Source organism: Neofelis nebulosa, chromosome 9 (assembly GCF_028018385.1).
Source record: "Neofelis nebulosa isolate mNeoNeb1 chromosome 9, mNeoNeb1.pri, whole genome shotgun sequence".
In the NCBI taxonomy this organism is placed as follows: Eukaryota; Metazoa; Chordata; class Mammalia; order Carnivora; family Felidae; genus Neofelis; species Neofelis nebulosa.
Genome location: NC_080790.1, coordinates 85791581 through 85817985, shown reverse-complemented (window position 1 = coordinate 85817985; position 26405 = coordinate 85791581). Strand labels below are relative to the sequence as shown.

The 26405-nt window shown below is 45.9% G+C and overlaps 1 protein-coding gene across 2 annotated transcripts in view; it reads left to right on the top strand.

The window, feature by feature from the left end:
• Positions 1-1949: 1949 nt before the first annotated feature.
• The window catches only part of FHL2 (four and a half LIM domains 2), a 65981-nt gene continuing 41525 nt past the window's right edge, over positions 1950-26405 (top strand). The window contains exon 1 of one of the 2 annotated variants that reach the window (XM_058684588.1): positions 1950-2073. The gene's annotated coding sequence lies outside the window, so the exon portion shown is untranslated. The remainder of the gene's footprint in view (positions 2074-26405) is intronic. The other variant, XM_058684585.1, reaches the window with a different exon arrangement.

Here is a 26405-nt window from a genome sequence, read left to right as displayed (position 1 = left end):
CTGCTGTACCTCCAGCCCTGGGAGCCCAGGGGGAGGGGAGCCCCTCTTCCAATTACACGTATCAGTGGCACATGTCACTGACATACACAGTCAAGGTGGAGGTCATTCCTTAAATCCAATACAATCAAAAAGGAAGGCGTCTTCAGGACATGCATGTTCTTTTTTTTTTTTTTTTTAATATAATTTATTGTCAAATTGGCTCATATACAACAGCCAGCGCTCATCCCAACAATGAGCCTCCATCCCAACAGTCCCCCCTCAAATGCCTTGAGGAGGACACATTCTTCGAATAGAAGGCACAGAGAGCCTTTATTATGTCCCAGTCAGAGCATAGATGGGGACAGGTTAGGTCAGATAAAGGGCAGATGGGTGTTTTCTATCACCCCTATTACATAAGCTTTCTTATTTTCAGATTCCTCTTTCTCTTTGTGCATATTTTACTTTCTTTTGTGTGGCTGTGGTTGTTTTCTCCTCTCTCTCTTCTTGACTCACTTTCGCCCTGACAGGGGTGCTCAGGGACTCTATTGGCGTTCTACATCATATTGTTCGTATCGGTATTGAAAAAAAAGCCACTGACCCCCACACAGGTTTTTCCAAATACTGGGGAGACCCCAAGGAATTCTGTAATCCTAAAATCAAGTCGGGTCCATTAATGCAGAAACACAAAAAGCTCTTTTCTGATTTTCAGAAACTTGGGTTTCAAACGAAATTAATGTTCCTGTGATAAAAGTAACACAAGATCATCGCCAGCAATTTAGAGACGACGTGTAAGCCAAAGAAGAAAACGACATCAGCCGTAATCCCATCATCCAGCCATAGCCACATTTTCACATTAGGCGCACGTTCCTTCCAGAGTATGCGTGTGGAGCAACTTCTTGCACATACACCCAGCAACCTTCCCTTAAAGTGACCTGCATTTTTACTACCAGTATGTCATAATATTGTTGCTATGCTATTAAGTACTCTTCTATGACATTTCTAAAGGTTGCAGGGTTCCCCTTATAGCTATACTATTCCTCGTTTAACCTTAAGTCTCTGTTGTTAGTCATTTTGGCTCTTTCCAACTTTCCCCAGTTATTCAAAGAGCTGCAAGAAATGTCCCTGCAGCTGTATCTCCGTCCACATCCACGATTCTTTCCTCGGGATAAATTCCCAGATGTGGAGCCGCGGCGGTGGTAACGCAGACGGCGGTTGGCAAATAGCCGACCCCGGCTGTCCTTCTCCCCACCCCTCGCCATGGATGAAACGCCTTGTGGAAATAAGAAATTCAGGGGTGACTCAGGAACTGTTGCATCCCCAATCTGTCTTCTTTCTCCTCTTCTAGCCTATGGTTCTAAAAATCTCTATAATAACTCTATAAAGAAAGGGATTGGCAGCCCAAGCATCCCTCCCAACCATGCATGAGCCGGGAGGCTGGGGAGAGAGGGCTTCTGTAAATGCACTCCTCTTCTAGCTTCCCACATGCCCAGTGTTAAGCCAATCCTTGGTCTTCCTCGAATCTCTTTCACCCAAATGAAGGCCCCTGAAGCCAGGGGAGATGGTCAGTGTGCTCCTTCCAAGAGGCGGTGATAAAAATCCACACCACCCTACAGAGGCACTGTGTGGTCTGGGGGAAGTTTCCTTCCCCTTCTGTGCCTCCAGGCGAGCCCCCTAATCTGAGGGGTTCCCAGCAATGGAGCCTCGGGCAGCCTGCCCAGAGGCTCTGCCGGTTGTCAGACAAAGTGAGATCCCTTCCCAGCCCTGTGGCTTCCCCCTTCCACTGCTCTTTGAATTGCTGGAACATATGCGGGGCCTGGGATGTCCTTGAGGCGGGCAGGCCAAATGGGGAGCCAGCAGCCCCTTCCCATCTGGGGGCTGAGGCTCCTTTAATTTGGATACCTTAAAAGGCTTGCGGGAGCAAGGGGTTGGGTTCTTATCTCCTGAGCTCTGGACAGTGCCTTATTTATAGCCCTGCTGACAAGAGGCGGCACCTGGCCAGCAGCTGCATACACGGTTGGGGCAATCCAACAGAGTCGTTGGCCCTGTGCTGCCGTGGTCCCCGTTGGTCAGGCTGGAGGGCAGAAGACAGGACAGGTAAGTTTCCTCCTCTCCCTTGCCACCCTTCCTTTCCCGTGTCTGCACAGGCTTAGATGCCAGCCGTGCAGCCTTTGTGCCCTTGGAGGGAGCTCTCCGGCACTGTGGACTTGCGGACCCCAAGCACAGACCCAGGTGGCACCGGCAGCTGGCTCCCACCAGCAGCCAGCTCCTGCTGTGGGGAGAGAACAGAACCTGCCCTCCCCAGATCTACAGCAGGTGCCTCCGGGAATATAAAGAACTTGGAGAGAACCCTTTGTTCATCTTCCCCTCTCGGAGTGCGAATCAGGAATTACACTGAGTTTGGAACACCAGAAAGCTTTTTCTTAAGAGGAAAAAGAAAAAGAAAACAATTATAAGATAAACACTGGAGGGGGAAAACCACAGTGCCCTGGAGCTTTTTCTCCCTGACAGAATTTTCGGATGGCCTGGGGTGAGGATGCAAATTATTGACGAGTCTGATTACCCTTGGAAAGTATGTTTATGCAAGGTGACTTATTATGGCTGATGGCTCAGAAGTCCAGATAGTTGTTGTGTGCTTAAAGGAACCACATTAATATTTTACTAATTTCTAGAGCAGGATATGAGCACATGCGCAGGACTGAGTAATGCTGGGCCGGTTGCACAATGATGTTAATACTGATGGAATGACATATTATGACGATAGGCATCATACATACAAATGTCCTAGAGTCATAATCTTTGCAAGGCACCGTATCAGGGCCAATCTAAAAAAAATATATTGTCAGACCAGTTTTTTTTTTTTTTTTTTTAAAGACTTCGATGCCCAAAGACAGTATTAACACTTGGTTATTGGCTGATGTTGTCTTATCACGTACTTGCTCTGTATAGGTCTCTTGTTGTTTTATTTGTTTCTTGAGAAATGTTATTTGAATTTTTTACTGCTAAGTTTATAACAAGGTGTGTTGTAAGAAAACCGATTACATTTTGAGATCTAGCTAATCTGACAAGAGTTTTTGTTTTTAATGACATAGCCAACTAATCAACCAACTCAGACGATTACATTTGGGGTGCTTTTTTCCAATATTGAGAAAATATTTCTAGGATGCCTGGGTTGGTTAGGCATCTGACTCTTTTTTTTTTTTTTTTTTTTTTTTTTTTTTTTTTTTAATTTTTTTTCAACGTTTTTTATTTATTTTTGGGACAGAGAGAGACAGAGCATGAACAGGGGAGGGGCAGAGAGAGAGGGAGACACAGAATCGGAAACAGGCTCCAGGCTCCGAGCCATCAGCCCAGAGCCTGACGCGGGGCTCGAACTCACGGACCGCGAGATCGTGACCTGGCTGAAGTCGGACGCTTAACCGACTGCGCCACCCAGGCGCCCCAGGCATCTGACTCTTGATCTCAGCTAAGGACATGATCTCACAGTTTGTGGGACCAAGCCCTGAGTCAGGCTCCATTCTGACAGCATAGAGCCTGCTTGGGATTTCCTCATTCTCTCTCTCTCTCTCTCTCTCTCTCTTTGTCTCTCTCTCTCTCAATAAATAAATTTTTTTAAAAAATTTAATTAAAAAAAAAAAAGAAAATATTTCAATATGTAACTTCCATGAAGAGTTGCTCAGTTTCCCCTAAACATATTCAGCAATCTTGCCTGCCTTTGAACACATTTTGCACTATTAAATTTCATCATCCCATTGAATGCTTCCAGAATTCTCCATTGGTTGCAGATCCCTGAGGCTAGGCCACGTCATATTCTCTCTGTAATCTGGTAAGCCCTTAACACAGGGACCTACAAACTATCTACTGGTGTCTAAAGGGTTTCATATTTAAAATAGGTGGCCAAGAAACTGAGTTTAAATCGTCTTCTCCCCGCTGTCAAAAAAACAAAATTCAACTGAGTAAATTGTAAAGATCATATTGTTTTATTCAACGATTCATGAACTGGGCAGTATCCCATCCTGCAGGTAAAAAGGAGCTCTGAGGAGTTATGCAAAATGGAAGGCTTCTATAGACAGAAGGGAGCAGGAACAAGGAAGTTACGTGTGGGGGCGGGGGGCGGGAAGTAGACTGGTTATTGCAAGGCTACTTTGGTTTAGGGAATGGCAGGCATCAATCCAGCAGATGACCTAACTATTGCTGCTTAAGGGATTCCTGATCGACTGGTCTACAATTCCATTTTTGGAAGGGGCCGGTATTGTAACTAATTTTAAGTCTCAGTTTGGTGACGTGGAGTTTAGCATAAGTGACTCCATTTGGGGCCTGTTGTTTTGTTTTTAACAACACTAAACAAAGAGGTGAAGAGATTATATTCACAGTGTTTATGTTTTCTTTTGTTTTTTCTTACTGTGCACATGCTCACCCATGAAAATACCAGCAGAGAGAAGAAAATGAAAACTTATGTGTAGTCTTAGCACATTCATTTTTATCTTAATAATTTCTTGATTCAAAGAGGTCCTTGATTTTAAGACCAGCCATTAATTTAATACTAGCTTTACAAAAGAGGGAAAAAAAAATTCTCACTATGTTATCCAGATTGATATATTTAAAATGGATCTGAAAACAAATTACACAGGGAAATATAAATTATAATTAACAAATATATATATATATATATGATCAGATTATTTGCTAATCTACCTTTTGTTCAATTTATGATCGATGTCCTTTTACCATGTATTCAAACTTTAATTCTTTGAAAATTGGTGATCTTTACATGATGTTGTGACTTCTTTCATTTAGCCAGAATATTAACATACCCATAATAGCTGGGAATAATAATGATGGGTAGTAAAAAAAAAAAAAAACATAAACTGAGCTTTAGATAAGCAATTTTTATCAGAATATAACTAATTTTAAAGTATAATCTGGAGGCACCTAGGTGGCTCAGTTGGTTAAGTGCTGACTTCGGTTCAGGCCCTGATCTTGTGGTTCGTGAGTTTGAGCCCCGCTTTGGGCTCGGTGCTGACAGCTCAGAGCCTGGAACCTGCTTCAGATTCTGTGTCTCCCTCTCTCTCTGCCTCTTCGCCCTTCACATTCTGTTTCTCTCTATCTCTCAAAAATAAATAAACATTAAAAAATTTTTTAAGGGGCGCCTGGGTGGCTCAGTCAGTTAAGCAGCTGACTTCGGCTCAAGTCATGATCTCGCGGTCCATGAGTTCGAGCCCCGCGTCGGGCTCTGTGCTGACAGCTCAGAGCCTGGAGCCTGTTTCAGATTCTGTGTCTCCCTCTCTCTCTGACCCTCCCCCGTTCATGCTCTGTCTCTCTCTGTATCAAAAATAAATAAACGTTAAAAAAAATTTTTTTTAATTTTAATAAGGAAGATATGTATAATTAGATTTTAAGGGGAAAGTGCAAGAATTTCATTTTGGTTTTTAGGAAGTGAGCCTTCTTTCCCTGCCTGGGAGTGTCTAGTCAGCATGAAGCTGGTAAGGGTATCTGAAGAGGCAGGAGGAACTGACTATTTTCATGTTAAGTAAAAGCCACCAGAGTGCTTTCTGTCTGGGCTCAGTCTTGTCTGATAAATCTAGACTAATTGCAAAATGTCAGCCCATGGTTTAGCATGAGCACAAAAACACACAAAATATGTGATGTTGATTATTCTACTTCTCTCTAATTCATTTCCCTCAGAGTGAGACAAAATGGATAATACAAAGGCACAAAGAGCAATGTGACAACATGTATATAATAATGAAAATGATCAACAGTGCAACTGCTCAAGAGTAGAGTATGCCCAGGGCGCCTGGGTGGCTCAGTCTATTAAGCATATTAGTCCTGGTTTTTAGATAAGGAAACTGACTTAGAACAGTGCTATCCACTGCAGAAGGTGCAACCAAGTTTAAATTGGTCTGGCTTCAAGGTTGGTAGTCTGGTTGGCATTTGAATCACAAAAGAACAATCTTAAGGTCATATGCAATGAATAGTGTGGTTTGAAAGGCATATGCACTAGCTGAAATGGTGGGCAATATTCCTGCAGGAAGGATATATGCGGTAAAGTTTATACCGACAGAGGTATGGGGCCTAGACGAAGTAAGGAATTATAAAAGGCAGAGACAGGTGGGGAAGAATGTGAACAGTATGGAGATGGAAATAAATGGGATTTGCCCACAGAGTGAAGGGTGGTCCTACAGGTAAAAGATGAGCGAAATGTGTGTGTGTTGGGCAGGGAGGGGTAGTTTAGGGACAACGGTTTAGGGACAATCCTTGCTCTTTCTTCTCTCTGAACCCTTCTAAAAACCAATACCTAAAGACTTCTAAAAATGAAGAGGTATCCTGGCTCCCCAAAGTCAAAAAGTAAAAAAAAAGAAAAAGAAACCTCTCTGTAAAGAATCTGAACTGGGACCAATTTGAATTCCAAACTTAAAACAGAATGAAGCTCTGGGTTAGACAGTAGCTGACTGGGGGTGAGTGTTTGTCTTGCGGTCACTGTTGTGAGAGCCACCGTGTGTGACTCACACACACACACACACACACACACACACACAGACGCACGCACACACCCACATGCTCGTGTGATCCGCACAGCAGCTCTGTGAGGAGCCCTCCTGGCTTCCCAGTGTGTAGATGAGGACAGCCAGGGGCTGAGAAGTAAGGTGCTCAGAACCAGTAGGTGGGGAAGCTGGGAGTTGAACCCAGGCAGTACGGGGGCCAGGGCTGACAGGAATCCGACCAGAGATTGCTGGAAAAGTCTCCATGATGGAGAAAGAAACTCGCCTTAAAAATGAGTGAGGGCTTTCCACTTACCCTTTATTTTTCTTTTTTACATTCTTCCTTCATTTTCAGCACCTTCTCAAGAGCATGGGAAGAGTGTTACTCTTCTTAGCCATACTCCTGAAAGCTAGCACAGTGCCTTGTACACAGCAGTTGCCTAAAAAATATTTGCTGGACTAAATTGTGTTTAATTCAGGGGTAAGAAGTGTTAAGATGCGTAGGAAGGAGCCAGAAGTTTTCTTTGTTGGCTAGTACGTTTCCCTTCTGTAACACTGGCTTGGAGAGAGGTTTGATATTTCTTTTCCATCCTTGATACACAGCACAAAGACATAATTAATGATCATAATAATAATGCCTCTTTAGATGGAATTTAAAGTGAGTGTTTAAGTGTGTGGTGTGATGTATGTGTATGTGTAAGTGTCGGCGGGGGGGGAGCTGTTGAAGGAAGGGAACGAGGATTGGAGATGCTGTATAAATTCTAGACATGAAGTTCCTTCGTCAAAATCTCTCCAACTTTGTTCAGAATCAATTAATTTATCAGGAAACAACAACAATTTTGCTCTCTTTAAACATAATTTAGTAAGCAAAAAAGCAAGTAAGAAAGAACAGTCTCTTTATTTCACAACCCCGCCTCTAACTACACAGAATGATGAACCAAAGATTATGCCCTTCCGGTCCCTACGTCAACGAGACTTTCCCATCAGTTAGGTGCCGAGAAAACAGAATAACGTGTACACAATGCAAAGAAAGCCAAGTGGTTTTGAAAGTGCCCAAACTCCTTTGAGGCACCCCTCTGTCTACTCCTGCAAATTGAAAATGCAAAGATCCAATGAGCAGCTGCAAATGTGTTGTCGCTGGAATTAACCAGCATGGGCAATCATCCAAGTGAGGGGAGAAATATTCACGACCCAATGCCATGTCTAACATACTCTCAGACAGAAACAAGAATGGCAGACTGAGGATCTTCTAATTAAAATAGAATTCTCACTAAGTCAGAAGGTTTGGAAACTCACAGTGACATGTTCAACAATCACTGAAATAATGAAATTTGGACAGAATTGATAAACCCTTCGGCTTCATTATTAAGAAGCTGCAGTAGCCAATCCTCGGGTCTGGCTGTGAATTCGCTCCGGCAGGATCCTGGAACCCCACCTGGGGCTGTTTCTACTTTTATACACAACACTTCACCGGTTCCTGGGAAGCCTCTTCAAACCTCTGCCAGCCTCAGGCAGGAACAGCTAAGGCAGCCCCAGAAGCCAACATGAGCTCGCCTGAACCACAAGTCTCTTTTCAAAATGTGTTAGCTTTTTTTTTAATTTTTTTTTTTTTTATATTTTATTTATTTTTGATGAGAGAGACAGAGCACAGAGAGACAGGGGGAGGGGCAGAGAGAGAAGCAGACACAGAATCCAAAGCAGGCTCCAGGCTCCGAGCTGTCAGCACAGAGCCCGACTCGGGGCTCGAACTCACAGACTGACAGATCGTGACCTGAGCCTAAGTCGGGCGCTTAACCAACTGAGCCACCCAGGTGCCCCTCAAAATTTGTTATCTTAATTGCAACTTAAATCAGACCGTGTCTCTCGCCTGCTCATAAACCCTCCAGTGGCTTCCCAAATCAAAATAAAATCCTAATGCTATGTAACCTACAGAGCATGACATGATCCAGCTGACCTCACCTCCTCCCTATTCCCCTCTGTAAAGGATGCTCCAGTCACACTGCCTTTCCCCAACTGTGCCAGATAGTTACCCTGCCCCCAGACCTTTGCACTTGCTGGTGCCACCGATCGATCAGGCTCTCCTTCCAGAAAACCACACATCTCCTTCCCACCACATCTAAGCACCACCCCTGAACATACCATCTGAAATTACACTCTCTGTCACTCTCCAGCTCCCTGCCCTGATTTACTTCTTACCCCGATTTCTTTCTTTTTTTTTTTTTCAAAGCTCTTATCATCTCACACACTTATACACCCACAAAGGGACACGTGTATTGGCATCTGTCTCTCCCGTAATAATATGTAAGCTCCAATTAAAGCAGAGAGTCTTGGTTGTGTTCCCTGAGGTATCCCCATCACCTGCAACCGTAAATGGGGCACAGTAGGTGCTACATAAGTGTGTTTTTGAAAGGTAGAGGCTCAAATGACCCATTTTCGTATATTTCGTTTGCACAAAAAACTCCCGGTACACCTGCGTTTTGTGAAGGGAGGAAAACGGCGCTGAAGAGTGCTCGGATTTTAGCTCTGACAATTACAAGGTGCTCAGGCAAGGTTTTAACTTCCCAGAACCCCACTTCGTAAAATGGGGATGATGGCTCTTGTCTTCACAACAGCCACGTGGTGCAGGCGCTGTTATCATCCCAGTGTGCGGGTGAAGAAACAGACAGAAATCCGAGGAGTTACCTTGGCTGAGCAGACGTAGCTGTCGTATGCGTTTCTTATTGCTGCCGTGACAAATTACCCTACGTTTATTGTCTGAAAGCAACACAAATTGAGGCTCTCACAGTTCTGGAGGTCAGGACTCTGACAGGGTCTCCGCGGGCTAAAATCAGGGTTTCTGCAGGGCTGGGCTCCTTCTGGAGGCTCTGGGGGAGAATCTGTGCCTGTGCCTCTTCCGGCTTCTAGAGGCTGCCTGCCTTCTTTGCCTCGTGGCCCTTTTCTCCACCTTCAAAGCCAAAAATGTAACATCTTCAGTCTCTCTTGATTCTGACTCTCCTGCTTCCTCTTCCCCTTGTAAGGACCCTTATGATTACATGGGGCCCAGTTGGATAATCCAGGATAATCTCTTCATCTCAAAACCTTTTGCACAATCGCATCTGCAAAATCCCTTCATAAATTCTGGACACGAGGACGTGGATGGCTTTGAGAAGCCATTATTCTGCCTACCAGTTGCAAAGAGAAAGACCTAGGATTTGAGTCTTAGCCAATTTCTTGACCACGACACTGCTGTATTACACAGCAAGCCCTTTGGTGTTTAGTAACTCTTTTTTCCTTTGCCGTAACGAAGGGAAAATGGAAAGCTTGGATCCCAGAGTTGAGCTTTGTATATGACAGTAAACAGAAAGTGTTGCCCCTTTCCACCCTGCTCCCCTGTAATATGGGATGCCAAACACGGTTAACTCCAACAGACATTTTATCTTAAAGATAACCAGTCTTGCCTCATCCTCAAACATAACTACTGACTCTCAAGAAACCACAGACATTTGATAAAAGTGGTTGCCAAGAGGAAACGAAAGCCTTGCTTGGAGACAGTCCAAGCTCCCCCACAGGAGTGAGGGGTCCGGGCAGTCCAGGGTGGGCTGGAGCCAGGATGCCCCTTGCAAAGGCAGCAAACCAGGAAGAACCCATTGACACCCCAGAGGTTCTGGGACAAGCTGGGGCAATCTAGCTCAGGGTGCTCTGGTGAGGCACACACAGCCCAGGGATTCAGGTGACCTGGGACAGGGAGGTGGCCCAGGTCTCAACCACAAGGACCTTGGGAAAGTCAACAAGCTGTGGAGCAGTCTGATGCACCAGGAACAAAGGGACTGGGCCAGTGAGACCATGTGTCAGCCACACGAGGTGGTGGCAGGCCTCCACATGGGGCTGGTGGCCATGATGGTTTCAATTTCCCAGGGTCTGGACAGAGCCCTCCTCCACCAGGGAGTAGGAAATAAGGCAGAAGCCTTATGTGGACGCAGAAGAAGTGGGATTGCGGGGGGAGAGCAGAAGCTGGGAAGGGACTGCAGTTCGGGGAAGATGGGGTGGCCACGGCTCGGCAAGCCCTTGACTCCCAAATCTGTGGCAGTTGAACTACATCCCGACCTCGCCTCGAGTGGCACAGGGCTGTCCCTAAATATACACATATTCCCCCTTTCCACTTGAAGACGGCTCAGGAGCTGTCACAGTGAAAAGGGCTCAGTGCCTCCAGGTAGGCAGAGCTGGGGCAAAGACTGCAGGAGGCTTCTGTCTCCATGACTACCATGACCTTGAATTTTAGAAGCGGGTACCTATTTGCATTATTCCAACACTTGCCTTAAAGTATTCACAGGTTAGAAAGCAAGGGTGAATAAACACATGGTCTATATGTTTTTGTGACCAAGCAATAATAATAATATAGTTCGTGTGCTATAGACATACTTCCTTAATTATCCATGTTAGTGTGACCATAGAATTTATGGTGCAAACTGGGGCACTCCGAAAGGGAAAGAGAGCGCTTTTAATAGGTAAGCCAGGTCAACAGGTGTAACTGGCAGATGCAGTCCCTGAGCCCCAGGCTTCATTCATATGCAGGAAGGTCCCCCGTTGGCGTGGGGTTCCTTTGCTGGAAACTTAACGACGGTGTAGAGGGGTTATTTGATGCTCATAAGTTTCCTGAAACCACAGACATTTTTATTACTTTCACCAGGAAGATAAGAAACCCAGAAGCAGGATTTCGTTTAAGATGCTAGGATACAGGCCACCAAGTTAGAATCACGTGTGTGTCTTTCTCCAGGAGATGATTGACGTTTGAGAGTTGCAGACCCCAACTCACAGCTTGATTTCCCTTTAGGACATTTTCCTAAATCGGGTGCTTTTCCTCTCCTCTGTCATTCCACAAGGTCATGTGGGAACCATGAGTTCACAAGAAACTCTCCCTTGCCTGCACCTGCCCTCAATGGAGTTGTTCAAACAAAGGGACCGTTTCATAATTTCACCGTGAGCCATAACATTTATGTACCGGATTGAGACCTGCATATTTCTAAAAATAACATAATGTTGACCAGACTTTTTAAAAAAAGAATAAAAAGGAACAGAATGCATCTTGCATCGTAAGGAGAAGAATTATTTCGTGACGGTGTTTTTTCAGGGCGGCGCGTGGGGTTAGGTGATGTGGTTGTGACTTTAAAAATGCACTTCCTAGGGCGGGTTGCTGTCAAAGTGTTGGAGATTCGCTGCTGTAACCGAATTTGCAGATTTCCTTTCTCCTTTCTCCTGGACCCTAACAGTGGCGGGGGCACCTTGCTTCCTCATACATGCTTCTTCCCTCTGCAGATGGCTACTTGATCCTTGAGGCTAGAACCAGTGAAATGGTTTCCTCCCCGATCATTGGTACAAATGGGAGTTTTGTGGAAAAAAAAAAAGAAAAAAATGACAACAGAAGCCAGTGTCTTCACCAAAGAGTGGAAGGGACATGTGAGTAGAAATCTCTGAGAAGCTTAAAAAAAACAACAACAACAACGTGGCTAGTGGTCAGGAAGTCTACACTTCTGGAGCATCTGTTACCCGAGCCCTCTCTGTGTCTAAGTGTGCAAGCGCAGATTGATTGTGCAGTGTGTTCTAACTCACTCCTTTTTTTTTTTTTTAATGTTTATTTATTACTGAGAGACAGAGAGAGAGAGAGAGAGAGGCAGAGCATGAGCATGGGAGGGGCAGAGACAGGAGACACAGACTCAGAAGCAGGCTCCACGCTCCGAGATGTCAGCACAGAGACCGACATGGGGCTCGAACTCACAGACCGCGAGATCATGACCTGAGCCGAAGTGGGACGCTCAACCGACCGAGCCACCCAGGCACCCCCTAATTCGCCTCCCTTCTGTACCACAGAAAATGTAAAACAAATCACAGCCTGAGGCCCTGGCCCCTTCTGCGTTGTTTCAGGGTCTCTGCAGCAAGCGCTGGGCTTCCAGCCGATCCCTGCAATTTGGCAGAAGGGGTGGGGGTAGGTGGTTAAGCAGTTACCCCCACATCAAAGGCTGCTTTTCATGACTGCTGGCTAGGCAAAGGGGGACGCGGGGATGCTGGGGGAGAGAAGAAGGGAGCCACCCTAGGGAGGATGTCTGGAAGGAGAGATAAAGCAAACTGCAAAGGTATTTTAACAGACATGCTGTTTCCATTCTTTACCATGTGTTTTTCATTGTTTTCAGTTACTTTTGACTTGAATTATGGAACTCTGTCTCTTGGTTAAGGTAACGTAGATGCAATTGCTTTTGTACATCCCAAATGAATGGTGATCTTTTCGGGTGGGGCTGGGGATGATGGTAAGTGGCCAAGACAGAAAGCATGTTGCCTTTCAGAAAGCTGGAAATGTTTTCTCTTTTCTCTTCCTTATGGGAGTCAAGAACAGTCTGTTGCCAAGAGCTCGGAGCACTTTGACAAATGCAGCTAGGAAAACCTTGCGTCCACTAGGAAAAGGCAGCCCCAAGGATAAAAAGGTGTGGCCATGGGGCGCCTGGGTGGCTCAGTCATTGAGCGAACAACTTCAGCTCAGGTCATAATCTTGCGGTTCGTGAGTTCGAGCCCCGCGTCAGGCTCTGTGTGGACAACTCAGAGCCTGGAGCCTGCTTCGGATTCTGTGTCTCCCTCTCTCTCTGCCCCTCCCCCCACTCATGCTCTGTCTCTCTCTCAGAAATAAATAAACATTAAAAAAAAATTTTTTTAAAAGGTGTGACCATTACACTGCCAACGAGGGAGCAGACACCTTTCCACCAGAGGGGGCAGGGTGTCAGATAAACAGCCTTCCAGCTACAAAAACGGGGTGGAGGCATCTGAGGTCTGAAGCGAGTACTTCCTCTCTTTCTACCACAATCTCTTCTCCTCTAAAATGCAGATAATTATATTTGTACAAGGCTACTAGGTCATTAGGTTGTCAAAGATAAGTCACATTTGGCAGGACAAAAAAAAAAAATTGGCAGAAAATTTATTTTAAGAGTCCTGATGTTTTTAAGTGGCTTATGGTTCAGTCTGTCGCTTCATGTCTCATCTAGAGTTACAATGTGGTAATGAAAAAAAAAAAGTAAATCAAACATGAGGAAACTATAAATTAAAACACACACACACACACACACACACACACACACACAAACAAACCATGCTTGTCCTTGTAGGTGACTCATTGTTCCCGTGACAGTTTTACTTCCTCCGTAGCTTTATCTTATCTGAGAAGCACCCACCATCCATCTCCTCTGGGCCCCGGGCAATCCCCGTGCACAGGTCCATACCTGACACCCATCCCCAAACTCATCTGGCCACCAGCTTGGGAAAGCCAGGAATCAGGGATAGTGCACAAAACTCCTGTTCTCCTCCTCAAGGACATGAGCATCTGAAAAATCCAAAGTAAGAAGGCAACCAAGTCACAAGTAGGAGCATAATGACACGAAAGGAAGCCAAAACAGCTATTTCTTATTATCGCCTTTCCTTTTCGATCCTCATCGCGGCCTGGATCGCTGCTGAGCCGGCCCAGGGTTCGAGGAGGACCTGCATGCGTACTAGGAAAGACAGCTCTTCACTGCCTCTCTGCACGGGGGCAGGTCCTCTGGCCGACCCTCACTCAACTACAGGACTCCGGGAGAGGCGGAGGGCCGAGGGGAACAAGAAGATTGAGTACTGAACTCTGGTCCAAATATAAAAATAGTGTGGTGAGGAAATAGAAATGTATTTTCCATTCAATCAAAGAAACAAATCTGGAAAATTGGATCCTAGCACGTTGAGTCCCTGATGGCAGGGACTGCGATTTATGAGGCCAGCACAGAGCCGTGCTTCCCAGTGGTAGATACGCCTTGATTTAACAGTGCCATATCCGTGGAACGAGGACCGGATTCATCTTGCTGCTCAGAAGCATTCGCTTTCCGTGAACTCGCTGTGAACACTCTCGTCTGACACCTAGCATCCAGTGACCAGGCTTGCGGGCTGCTGGCCTCCTCCTCCTTAAGCCCTGGCCGATAACCTCAAGGAGAGCGAAACACCGCCATGAAGCCCCAGATCACAAGCACTGAATCAAATTTATGAGGACTCTGTCCCAGGCACTCCACGTGAAGCTGGCCATTGTTCCAAGCTGGTAACAAGCTAGCAGCTCTGGGGCAGGGACTACATTCACTTTATTCCCACCTGAGAGCCTTGTTCATCAATAGAGCCCAGACCGCATGCAGTGTAACCAGAATCCACAGCCCTCCCGTGGGTCTGACCTACACATAACACAGGGCCACCGGGCCACTGGGCCACCGCGGGCTCTGCACAACTTCAAGGGCCCCGTTCCTGGATGTGGATAGAACTCCTGCAGCTGAGTGTCTTGGCATCTCTGGGAGACATATGCATTTTCCCTTTTCTCCCAAACCTTGACGCCTAGCTCTTCCTTGGCCATCCCCCTTTCTACCCAAGTCCCTCCGATTCTCCCTCTTGCCACTATTAGTGGTGAACAATTTGCTCCTTTTATTAGTAGAGGTGTCATCAGTTGAATTGTGTACCTCCAGAATCCCTGTGTCAAAGTCCTAACTCGCTGTACCTTAGAATGCGACCTTGTTTGGGAATACGTTTGTTGCAAGTATGATTAGATAAGTTGGCGGGGTGGGGGGGGGGAGGTGCTTATCGAATATGACTGGTGTCCTTATAAAAAAAGAAAAAAGGACACACTGGGACACACAAACACACACAGAGAATGCCATGTAAGCACAAAGGCAGAAATTAAGGCGATGTGCCCACAAACCAAGGAAGGCCAAAGCTTGCCAGCAAGGCATCAGAAGTCAGGTGGAGGCAAGGGACAGATCCTCCCTCAGAGCTCTCAGAAAGGCCCTACCCTGCCAGGTCTTTGATCCTGGACTCCCAGCCTCTAGAACTGTGAGACACTAAGCTTGTGTGGTTTATGCCTCCCATTCCCTGACACGTGACATTTTGTTCCAATAATCCTAGCAAAGTAATTCAGGGGAATCGGTGGCATCTCTCTCAGAAGACAAGACATGCTCTTCTGGAACCTGACCCAGGGCTATGTGTATAAATACACTTCATAGAGAGATGAGTCCTTATGTTTTCATTTATTTTATTTTTTTATTTTTGAGAGAGAGCGTGCGCACACACATAGGGGAGAGGGGCAGAGAGAATCTGAAGCAGGCTCCGTGCTCTGCACAGAGCCTGACACGGAGCTCCATCCCACGACCCTGGGATCATGAGCTGAGACAAAATCAAGAGTCAGACACTCAACCGAATGAGCTACCCAGGCGCCCCTTGTTTATTTTATTTTATTTTATTTTATTTTATTTTATTTTATTTTTGTTTTGAGAGAGGAGTCCTCAAACAAGACACAGCACACTGCTCAGCAGCACAACCTCAGCCACGGTTATACTCATAAACGTGGCAAGTGCAGAGCTGACACGGCTCCTTGTACCATCTCACCCAAAATGAACACATAATGGTATCTAGTTTTATGGACCCAATTTTCTCGATACTTGCCAACTCGGACCTACCTGATCATCTGATCACAGTGCTCTCTTGGTTCTTGTTGGTGTTGTTTAACCCATGGGTCTCTATGGTTTATTTTCATTTGGAAGAAAATGAGTGGTTTCTGTCGGGGGGCGGGGGGGTGTATCCCTATGGTCCAGGAAGCTCACTCTGGTACTCAGCTGTCGGGCTATCACAGCATCACACTAGAAGGCCAAGGATTCAGGAAGGTTGGCTGATTCAGCCCAGCACTGTCTCCATGAACGTTGCACAGCCTTCCATGGCCATTTGCAGAGTCGGGACTAAGAACAGATGTGAGACACGAGCTACACATGCTGCCTATAAATCTCCACCATCCACTTGGATGATTGAAATTATGCCACCCCCACCTCTATTACAAAACATAATAACTGCCCAACATACAGTGGCTTAGTTCGGTGGTTCTCAATGTGTGGTTCTTGCTCCCTGCATCCCTTTCAAAGGGTTTGCAAAAACAAACAAACAACAAAAAGGGTTTGCAAAGTCAAAACTATTTTCTTCACACTTGTTCACTGTGCGGACTTTTGGGCACAAAAACAGAGGGACTCTTGTCCCTTAGCAGGAATCAAGATGGCGGCTCCCGCCAAACTTTATCTCTACCCTGGTAGGGTCTCCAGCTGCGTCCGAGACTTAAACTGACATAAAAAGATTAACAGGAGAGAAGCACACAGATTCTTACATGTATGTGGGAGCCTCCACAGGACAATGAAGACCCACAGGGGTGCTGGGCATATGTTTCTATGCCAGGTTGTACAAAGAGAGGCAATTGTGGCAAAGTAACAGAATAGATGGGGAACTTGAAGAAAGATAAGAGGTATTTTAACAAGGTCTCTTCAAATAGATTTTTTTCTGCCTCAGCTCCCCATCTGGTGATGAGAATGGTTTTTTCCCTCCTGGCACAGGGAGGACATCTTTCACATGGGGGTACATCTCTTGCTTTCAGGAAGAAAACAGTGGAGACCATTCTTCTTGCACCTGCTGTTTTTCAAGTGCTTTTAGCTTAAAATAATCCTTATGCCCAAGTGCGATATTTTGAGTGGCCTATTCTGCCACCCTTCAGACATTCTAATCACAAGAGGTGACACCCTTATTCTCACCCCTAAGTCTACCTATTTTGGCCAATGGTGACAAAGCACCGCATATTGAATGCTGGTTCCATGCATATGTTTTATCCACAGGACAACATCCCAAACTTGCAAGGTATTTTCCCCTCCTGGGGTCGAAACTGAGTCTTTTACACATGAGAAGATGCTCAACATCACTAAGTATCAGGGAAATGAAAAACAAAACCACAAGATATCACCTCACACCTATGAGAATGGCTACGATCAAAAAGATAAGAAGTGTTGGTGAGGATGTGGAGAAAAGGGAACCCCCATGCACTGTTGGTGGGAATGCAAACTGGTGTGGCCACTATGGGAAACAGTAGGAAGTTTCCTCAAAAAATTAAAAATAAAACTTCCATATGATCCAGCAATTCTACTTCTGGGTATTTATCCAAAGCAAACAAAAACACTAGTTGGAAAACATATATGCACACCCATGCTTACTGCAGGATTATTTATAGTAGCCAAGACATGGAAATAACCAAATTGTCCACTGACGTATGAATGGATAAAACAAATATGGTATATATATATACAGTGGAATATTACTCAGCCATGTAAAAGAAGGAAATCTTGCCATTTGCAACATGGATGGACATTGAGCGCATTATACTAAGTGAGATAAGTCAGATGGAGAAAGACAAATACCATATGATCTCTCTTATATATACATATATATATATATACATATGTATACATATATACATATATATGCATATGTATACATATATACATATATATATATACATGTCTATACAGATTGCTGGTTGTCAGAGGGTGGGGGTTGGAGAATAGGAGAAATAGGTGAATTGTTTGGATTTATTTAATTTAAATGAATAGAATAAAAAATCATTGTGCCTTTGTTTTTACATACAACAAATATATGCCAGTATAACCTTAGGGACAAGGTATGTAATATGACATTCCTTCAACTACTGTTGTATCACAGAAAATTATAAGCGACAGGTTACTGAGTAATTAAAAAGCTATACAGTAAGCAGCATTTAGCTTAGCTGCTAACTGCTAGAGTAGCTCCAGGGAGACATGGTATTCTTCTCTTCTTTAAAAAGAGAATGGAAATTTTCTAAGAAGAGTGGAAAGTTTCCTTCTTCTGACAGGGAAAGAAAAATCGGATTTTATGCTTCTTGATCTTGGAAAATTTCTGCCCATTTTTGTCAAAGGGTGAAGCAGGAGGGAGCCCACAGAGAGAAAGGGAACAGTGGAGAGGCTTTGCCTTTGCACTTTTGAGAGTTTATTTCTTTTGCTAGTTGAGAAGGAGAGACTCTAAGGAGACACAGTGGGTGTTCAGAAACTGGTAACGGCCAAATGGCTTGCTCAGGAGGCAGTATGAGGGAAGCGAAACGATCCAGCAGGACCTGGGTCAAACACTCTCTTGATCTGAATGCTGCCCACACCATTAACTCGGATCTGGGGCACACTAGTTAGCCTTTGTGCCTCATTTTTCTCATCTGTGAAACCCCTCTATGTTGTTTCCTTTAGTCTCATCAGACTTCTTAGACTGACATCTCCACATCCTCAATCGCCATTGACTCAACCTGACTCAACTTGGCTTTGCTGTCACTTCACTGAAATGGATGTCAAAAGTCAACCAACAGCCTCCATATTGCCTCGTCCAGGGAACTCCCAGCAGCCCCTAGTTTATTCAACACTACTGGCACTATTCCTAGAAATACTTTAGTGGTCAGCCTAACCACTGTCTCCCTGGACCCCACCCCCACCCCACGTTTCTCAGTCTTTGTGGACTTCCTCCCTGCCTGTCCCTTAAACCTTAGAGGTTGTGGGAACTTGATCTTTGACCCACTCCCCACAATCCACCATCCTTCTTGGGAGACTTATTCTATTGTGTTTATTTGTTTGTTTGTTTTAAATTACCATTTGGTTTATGGCCCTTACGTCCATCTCTCCAGTTCTAACCTTCCCCCTTGAATCTCAGGTTCAGACAGGTTTGAAAAAGCTTTTTGTATGGCCATCCCCAAAGTGCTTCAGTCTCAGTAGGTCAAAAGTGAATTCATCAAACTCATCTTTCTATTTTCCTGATGATGGTGGTAGCTTACAGTTACCCAAGTCAGAAGGTTGAAATTGTCTTAGACTCATCTTCAGTATCCAATCATCTATGCCAATTTCTACTGATTTGACATCTTTAAAAAATTCTTGAAACTCATACTCTTTCCCCATTCCTACTACTACCTCCCTGCCTTCTTTTCACAGTACCAGCACAGCAGCCTGCTGTCCTGGATTGGCTTTCCCAGCAGTAGGGTCTGAGAGGAAGCAGAGAAATGGGATAGGGAAGGGGAAGAAGGTACAGAAGGACATGGTTTCAGGTCAAGTGCCAGCTTCAGCCTGATCCCGCATAGACACTCTTGGGTGTAGACCATGCCTTGGGTTTGACCCAGCCTGAGGAAGGGAGGTGGGCTTTCACATTCCTATACCAGTCAGTTTTTGCGAAGGACACCCCAGGAGGAGTAACGGAGCCTCAGTAGCCCAAGGGCAATAAAAGGGACCCACAGGATCCCAACGGGATCTAGGCAGAATGCTGACAATATCTCCTTACACCTCCTAAATGAGCCCTTGGTAGATTTCTATACTTCAGCCACATTTATCTACCAAAGTCAAAGAACTGGCCAGGTCAGCCTACTACTTAAACTCTTTCAAAGACTTCTAATCCTTAGGAGCACTCTGTGAAAACTGGTTTTCTTCCCCATCTTAATAGGTATCAGAACTAGACAGGGGGAGGGAGTCTGTGTTAAAATACAGCATGGTCTCCTGAAGATTCACGCTGCACACCAACTCATGAAAGGCTCTGAAAAGTCCTGCAGTAAAGAAACCTGTTCACTAGTTCAGCCAAGGAATTATTAGCCCAATCTGACCTTAACCTGAGTGCTTGCTTGTGTGTGTCTTGTGGGAGGCACTTCCTACACACCACTGTCTGCAGACCTGGGTGGGAAGTGCTGACCTGTAGGACAAAGTTCCTCAGCATAGCACATGAGGCTCTCCGTGGGCTGGCCTCACCTCCTCTCAGCCTCATCCCTGGCTCTAGTAATGCTGAACTGTGCACCAAGCCTTGACACAGACCTTGTCACGTCACAGGGGCCTCTGTGTCCCATTCATGCTGTGCAGCTGAGTTGCCGTCACAGCTCAGGTCTGTTGACATCCATTCTAGGAAGCCTTCCTGAGACCCTGCACCAGTCGGGGTCCTCCAGAGAAACCGAACCAGATTATGGAGACTGAGAAGTCCCAAGATCTGCAGGGTGAGTAGGCAAGCTAAACACTTAGGGGAGCCAATATTTCAGTTTGAGTCCCAAAGCAGAAAACAACAACAACAACAACAACAACAAAACACAAAAACAAAAACAAAACCCTGATGTCCCAGCTTGAAGGTAATAGACCAGAAAATATTCTCTCTTACTCTGCAGGAGTCAGTCTCTCTGTTCTGTGGACCATTAGGGATGGCAATCTGCCTTAGTCGGTCTACTGAATCACGTGTCAATCTCATCCAAAAACACCCGCATAAAAATACCCAAAATGATGTTTGATCACCTAACTCTCTGGGTAACCCCTGTGACCCAGTCAACCTGACACATAAAGTTAACCATCACGGATGTAAGTGTATTTCTTGCGTTCCTGTCACTTTTTTCTACATCATGTTTTTACCATCTCAACCATTTTTTAAACGTTTATTTATTTATTTTGAGAGAGAAACAGGGGGGGGGGGGAGGGGAGTGGCAGAGAGAGAGAGAGAGAGAGAGAGAGAATGCCAAGCAAGCTCCACGCCATCAGCACAGAGCCCAACGAGGGGCTCAGTCTCCCGAACCAGGAGATCATGACCTAAGCCAAAATCAAGAGGCAGATGCTTAACCGACTGAGCCACCCAAGTGCCCCTCATCTTAACCATTTTTAAGTGTCCAATTCAGTAGTGTTAAGCGTATTCACACTGTTGTGCCACAGACCTCCAGAACATGTTCCTCTTGTAAAACTGAAACCCTGTACCCATTAAACGATAACTGCCCATTCCTTCTTCCACCTGCTCCCAGCCCTGGCACCAACCATTCTATTTTTTTTTTCTGTATGGATTCAAAGACTCTAGGAACCTCATGTAAGTGAAATTATTCACTTGTCTTTTGCGACTCGCTTCTTTCATATAGCTTAATGCCCTCAAGGTTCATCCGCATTGTAGCATGTGACCCAATTTCCTTTCCTTTTAAGGCTGAGTAATATCCCAGTGTGTGCATTTTGCTTATCTCTTCATCCGTTGGTGGACACATGAGTGGCTTCCACGTTGCGACTGTTGTGAGCAGTGCTGCAGTAGACATGCGCGTGCAAACATTTCTTCGTGACTCTGCTTTCAATTCTTTGGGATACATACCCAGAACAGTTTTCATATCTTAAATCAGACCAGATCTTATCGGAATTTCGTCTTTACCCAGTTGGCTTCCTCCCTTCCGGTCACACTGGACTTTAAGCTTTGGAAGGGAGGGGCTGAGTTTGATTCATGCTGGCAGCATGGTGAGGGTGAATTACTTAGCAAATAGCAATTTCCTGTCCAGTAGTTTCCTTGTGCCCACCGTCTTCAATGCGATTGCCACGAGGGGGGTATTGTGAGCTTTCAATGTCAGAACAGTCCCACATTCCAGGATCATTCACAAATTCTCCATTTCAAAGATTAGGAATCTGGGTGAGCAGGGGAAAAGGATTCTCACTAAAACCAAGAGTAAGGGACAAAGGCTATCATGATGTGCTTGAAAAGAATTGAGGAAAAAAATGTTGCGTGTTACATTTTGTTTTCTTTAAAAGTTGCTCTGAATGAGACATCATTGATCTTTGGTAATACTCTTTCTATAGTTATAATTTGCTTTTATTTTTGAAAGTTACATCTTAAGACTAACTCAAAGGTAATACTAGGAAGTTACGCTGATGACCTTTAATTTTGTTCTACAGTTTAGGATACAAAGGGTGTCAGTCTGCCTTAGTTTTTGGATCAGTTTTATGACTGAAATGAGAATGAATGAATCTGAACATCTAAAGTGATGAAGGCGGGGGTGCCTGGCTGGTTCTGTTGGTAGAGCATGGGACTCTTGATCTCAGGGTTGAGTTTGAGCCCCACATAGGGCACAGAGCTCACTGAAAAAAAAAATAAACAAATAAAGTGATGATGGCAGTGTGCACACATGTGCTGTTCACGGGGCCCATTGTGTAGTTCTTCATGGACGTTCATATTCCTCATCTCCTGCTTTTAAATTCCATGAGGATTTCATAAATGAGCCATGGGTTCAGGGCCAAAATGGCAGACATTTTGTGAACGATGAGACGGAACTTGGAAACCTTAGAATAAAAATCCTCTTTGTATGGATCCCACGACACCTTACCTGAGGTTGGCTTAATATGCAGTGTGCCCATTCCCAAAAGAACTCAGCATGCTTCTATCACGTAACGTTTTCGAATGCTCGAAGCTGTGACCACTGCCTTCTGCATTCAGCTTCACAGCGCTGTAAGCTTCTATCCCAAAGAATTACTCACCTCACTGCTCCTCTCCTGAGCACTTCAGCATTTCCTTCTCCCTGAGTGGATCCCTTGGTTGCCAGCATAACAGAAACACAAGCTGACACAAGAAAACGTACATACCATAAACTTCCCTCTGCTTACCTGTGCCAAGAAATCCTTCTGGTCTGAGTAAGGCAATCCAACATGTGGTTTTCGACACCAACATCATCTAGCAGTGTGATATATGACATGTTTCCCAGAGATGAGCAGTTAGAAGAGACTTGAAAAGGCATTGCCCTAATAAATTTGCTGGTGGGCAGCTTACCAACATTTGGAGCACTAACTATTGAAGGACTAGGCCCTACAGTGATGCCCACTTCGGCTGTGTGGCCCCACGTCTGTTTGGGGTTATTTCCTTCATCGGGGCATGGGCTCCATTATTGTCAGGATGATTGATGAAAGGAGAATGACTCCAGGCTTCTAGAAAGTGGAGGAGTTGCCTGGGTTTAAAACTCAGGTCTCTGTGTAGCTGGCAAGCTGCTTCCATTTGGGAGACGAACCTCTTACACTGCCCTCCTGCTTCCCGGTGTCCTGACCTTGGTGCGAACACCATCTTTGGTGCTCTGCTTCCCAAAGCACGCACCCTGCTCCCAGCTCTGCCGGGGGGCGCATGGTAATTGCAGTGTCCCCACCCCAGCCTGGTGACCAGGCCAGTGATCCTGGTATTCCTCATCCTCTGGAATGTCCCTTCATTCCAGTTAACTTGGCCTCAAGCCCTTGTGGTAGGAACAAGGCAGGAGTCGGCTTGTCCTCCTGGCAGAGACACTCTTACGGAGCTACAGCTTTGTTACCTGCTCCGTGGAAAAGTGCAGTCACATGCTTTTCCAGCCTGATTCCCCAGGCAGCTCCAGCCCCACCCCCTCTGCCCCGGGGAGTCCACACTGGACGAGAGAGGCAGCTCCAGGCTGAATCTGATATTACCCCTCTGCCTCTTCTCTCTGGGACCAAGAACCTCGATAGGCATTGAAACAAGAACATCATCATTTACTACTGCATCGTAAATAGGACTTGCTATAGTAGCAAGACCAAAGGATAACTTCTGTTAGTCCTACACACAGCTACTTTAACAACTCCCGAACAAAATGTACCATTTACCGTGACCTCGGGGGTTGACCTAAGGAGCTGGTAAATGCCCTCTGCCCCTCCCTGATTTGCTCCCTTGAGGGGCTTATAACGTCTTGGCTTCCCTTGGAATGGCCGAAACTAAGTGTGAAGCTGTGTCGTGGAGAGAGTTTGGGGGTAACTGCTGCCTCTTCCTCTGAAACCATTCCCAAATTCCAGGGATCGGCAGGTGAACAGTAGCCTGTACCTTGTCTGTCCACGTGAATTAACTAGCCATGTGCGGGCTTCTTGTGTATTTCCCAGGTGGAAGCCTGCTTTCACTTGCTTTTACCCTCTCTTCCTCTCTCCTTCCCTCACTTCTCTGTTGTCTCACCCACGGTGTCTTTTTGTTCTCATTTGGACCAGTCTACCCAGCAGGCCTCCGCGGCCCCTTCTCCGTGTCCCAAAGCTCGGTTGCAGAGACATTCTTGGCCTTTGAGTCACAGCCCCCTCTCAGCCCTCCAGGCCACCACCTCCGGCCACCACCTCCGGCTGTGTCCTTGGCCCGTAGGGAGGCTCCCCACACTCCTGGTGACTACTGCCGGCTCTCCTGGCCTCCCCTGAACCAGTGCTCTGCTACCTGCCCCCCACCCCCCGCCGTACCATGTGGGATACAGAGCCCCCTAAAACCACCCCTCCTCCTAGAGTCCGAGACAGAAAAGAGAAGAAATGAATCTTCCAAGACTCTGCCTCTGATCTACACCCACCTCACTTTCTTACACACACACAAAAATGCCACCGTATCAGCAACCAAAAAAAAAAAAAAGAAAAAAAGAAAAGAAAACATGTGTTGAAACAGTGATGATGAATGATGGCTCCTCTAAACTCTGCATTCCAGAATCAGGGATGTCAAGTTTACACTCATTGTCTACTAGACCTGATTAGTTCTGCTCGAGCAAGGAGCCGCTGTCCTCCCTCTGCTCGTGCATGCCCTTTGCAAGTGAGCAAGAGAGACCCATCCAAAGTAAATGAGCTCTCACGGCAAGCCCAACCAGCTGTGGGAAAGGGCGCTTCCCAGAAGGTTCTGCAAGTGCAGGGTGTTGCTTCTAATCTCGGCTGGGAAATGTCCAATCTTATTGTCTGGCGATGTGGAAGTCAACATGTGGATCCCATGACTTGGGAGTGTGGATGGCCACAGTGAAGGAGAGTACAAGCTTATTCATTTGGTCTACCTTTGGTAATGTTTATACATCGGCAATACGAGTGAATGAGGGAAATACACCAGTTTTTCTGAATGCGTGATTCTGCTGTAAAGCACATTTGGTGGGAAAGGGTGATCCTATGTGGGCTCATCTCTGCAGCCTGCTCATCTAAAGCACATTTCTGGGGTGGGGACACCCCTCTCCAGCAGAGCTGGATATCGCTAAATAGGCTACCGCAATTAGACCCTCTGACAAATGGCCTGCCAAACATGCCCAGGCAGCTGCAGAGGACAGAACCTTTATCAATTTCTGTGGGAGAAGAACCTTTGTTTTGTATGTTCCCATTTGTATAGACATATTTCCTTAACGCATTTAACAGCAAATCAAGCATGTCCCAAGCATCATTTTAAGCCAATGAATTCATTAATTCGGTTGTGAATGTGAATTAGCAACTGCAATTGTAAATTAGCAACCGAAACTGTGGCGTCCGTTTTTGCATGGCAACTTGGAGGTTGTTCATTATCCACGGATGAGCTGCTCTCTCTGAGGTTGAGGCAGGCCCAGGCAGGGGGTGACAGGGGCACGCCAGGAGACGCAGCTCCCTCAGCGGGAAGAGCTAGACACTCAGAGGCGGAAGTGCTATCCTTCAACAGCCACTTGTGGACCCTCCTGCAGCCTCATTTCAGCTGCTTAAGGTCCCTTTGGAAGACAGCCCTGGGAGCACTCCAGCTAATGCTGGAAGAGCAGCTCCGGGATCATATCTGTCACTGCCGGGGAGTACAGGCCCTGCATTTCGCTTTAATGCAAGGGTTTGCAAGTCTGATCGCAGTGCAAAGCCCAGATAACTGGTCTGCCCAAATGGGCCATGGGATGAATTTGGCTGGTTCCAGGAGGCCCATCTGAGCCCTTGTATGGCAGCCCCACATTGGTTTGGGCATTTTCAGGAAACCTGAATTGAATTCAGTGGATAATGACCAAGTTGCAGAGAATGCAGAAATGAATGTCTCCAACCTTGGCCATAAGGGGCTCACAGTCTTACCTCTATTGTTATAAACAAGGGAAGGACGAGACAGTATGGAATGGTCAAAAGCAAGGCTATTGATGGGTACTCCAGGCAGCTTTCCCAGAGGAGATACTTTATCTGTGTTTCAAAGGAGGCACAAGAGTTTGCCAGGCAGAACAGAGGGAGGAAAGCCATCTTTTCTCACTGGTGGCAGGTGGAGCATGTGGCAGCCAAGAGTCTGGGTAGGAAGGGGTCTCAAGGACCTCCTGACTTAGGAGGGAAGTCCCTGTCCTCCCGACCTGACTTGCCAAACATACTCTTCGAAATAGAAAACCTCTCAAGCAATACCTTCATCTGCTTTCAGCACGACCTGGAAACTCAAGGGACCTGTGTTGATCCAGGGAAACAGACATGTCACACAAACAGGGTGGGAGACAGAACTGGGTCCATAACATGGTAACAAGGTCAGGGAGCCATGTGGTTATGATAAGGTCATCCGCAAGAAGAAAGTGTAATTTCAAATTGTTGAAAGGAAAGCAAAAGAAAGACA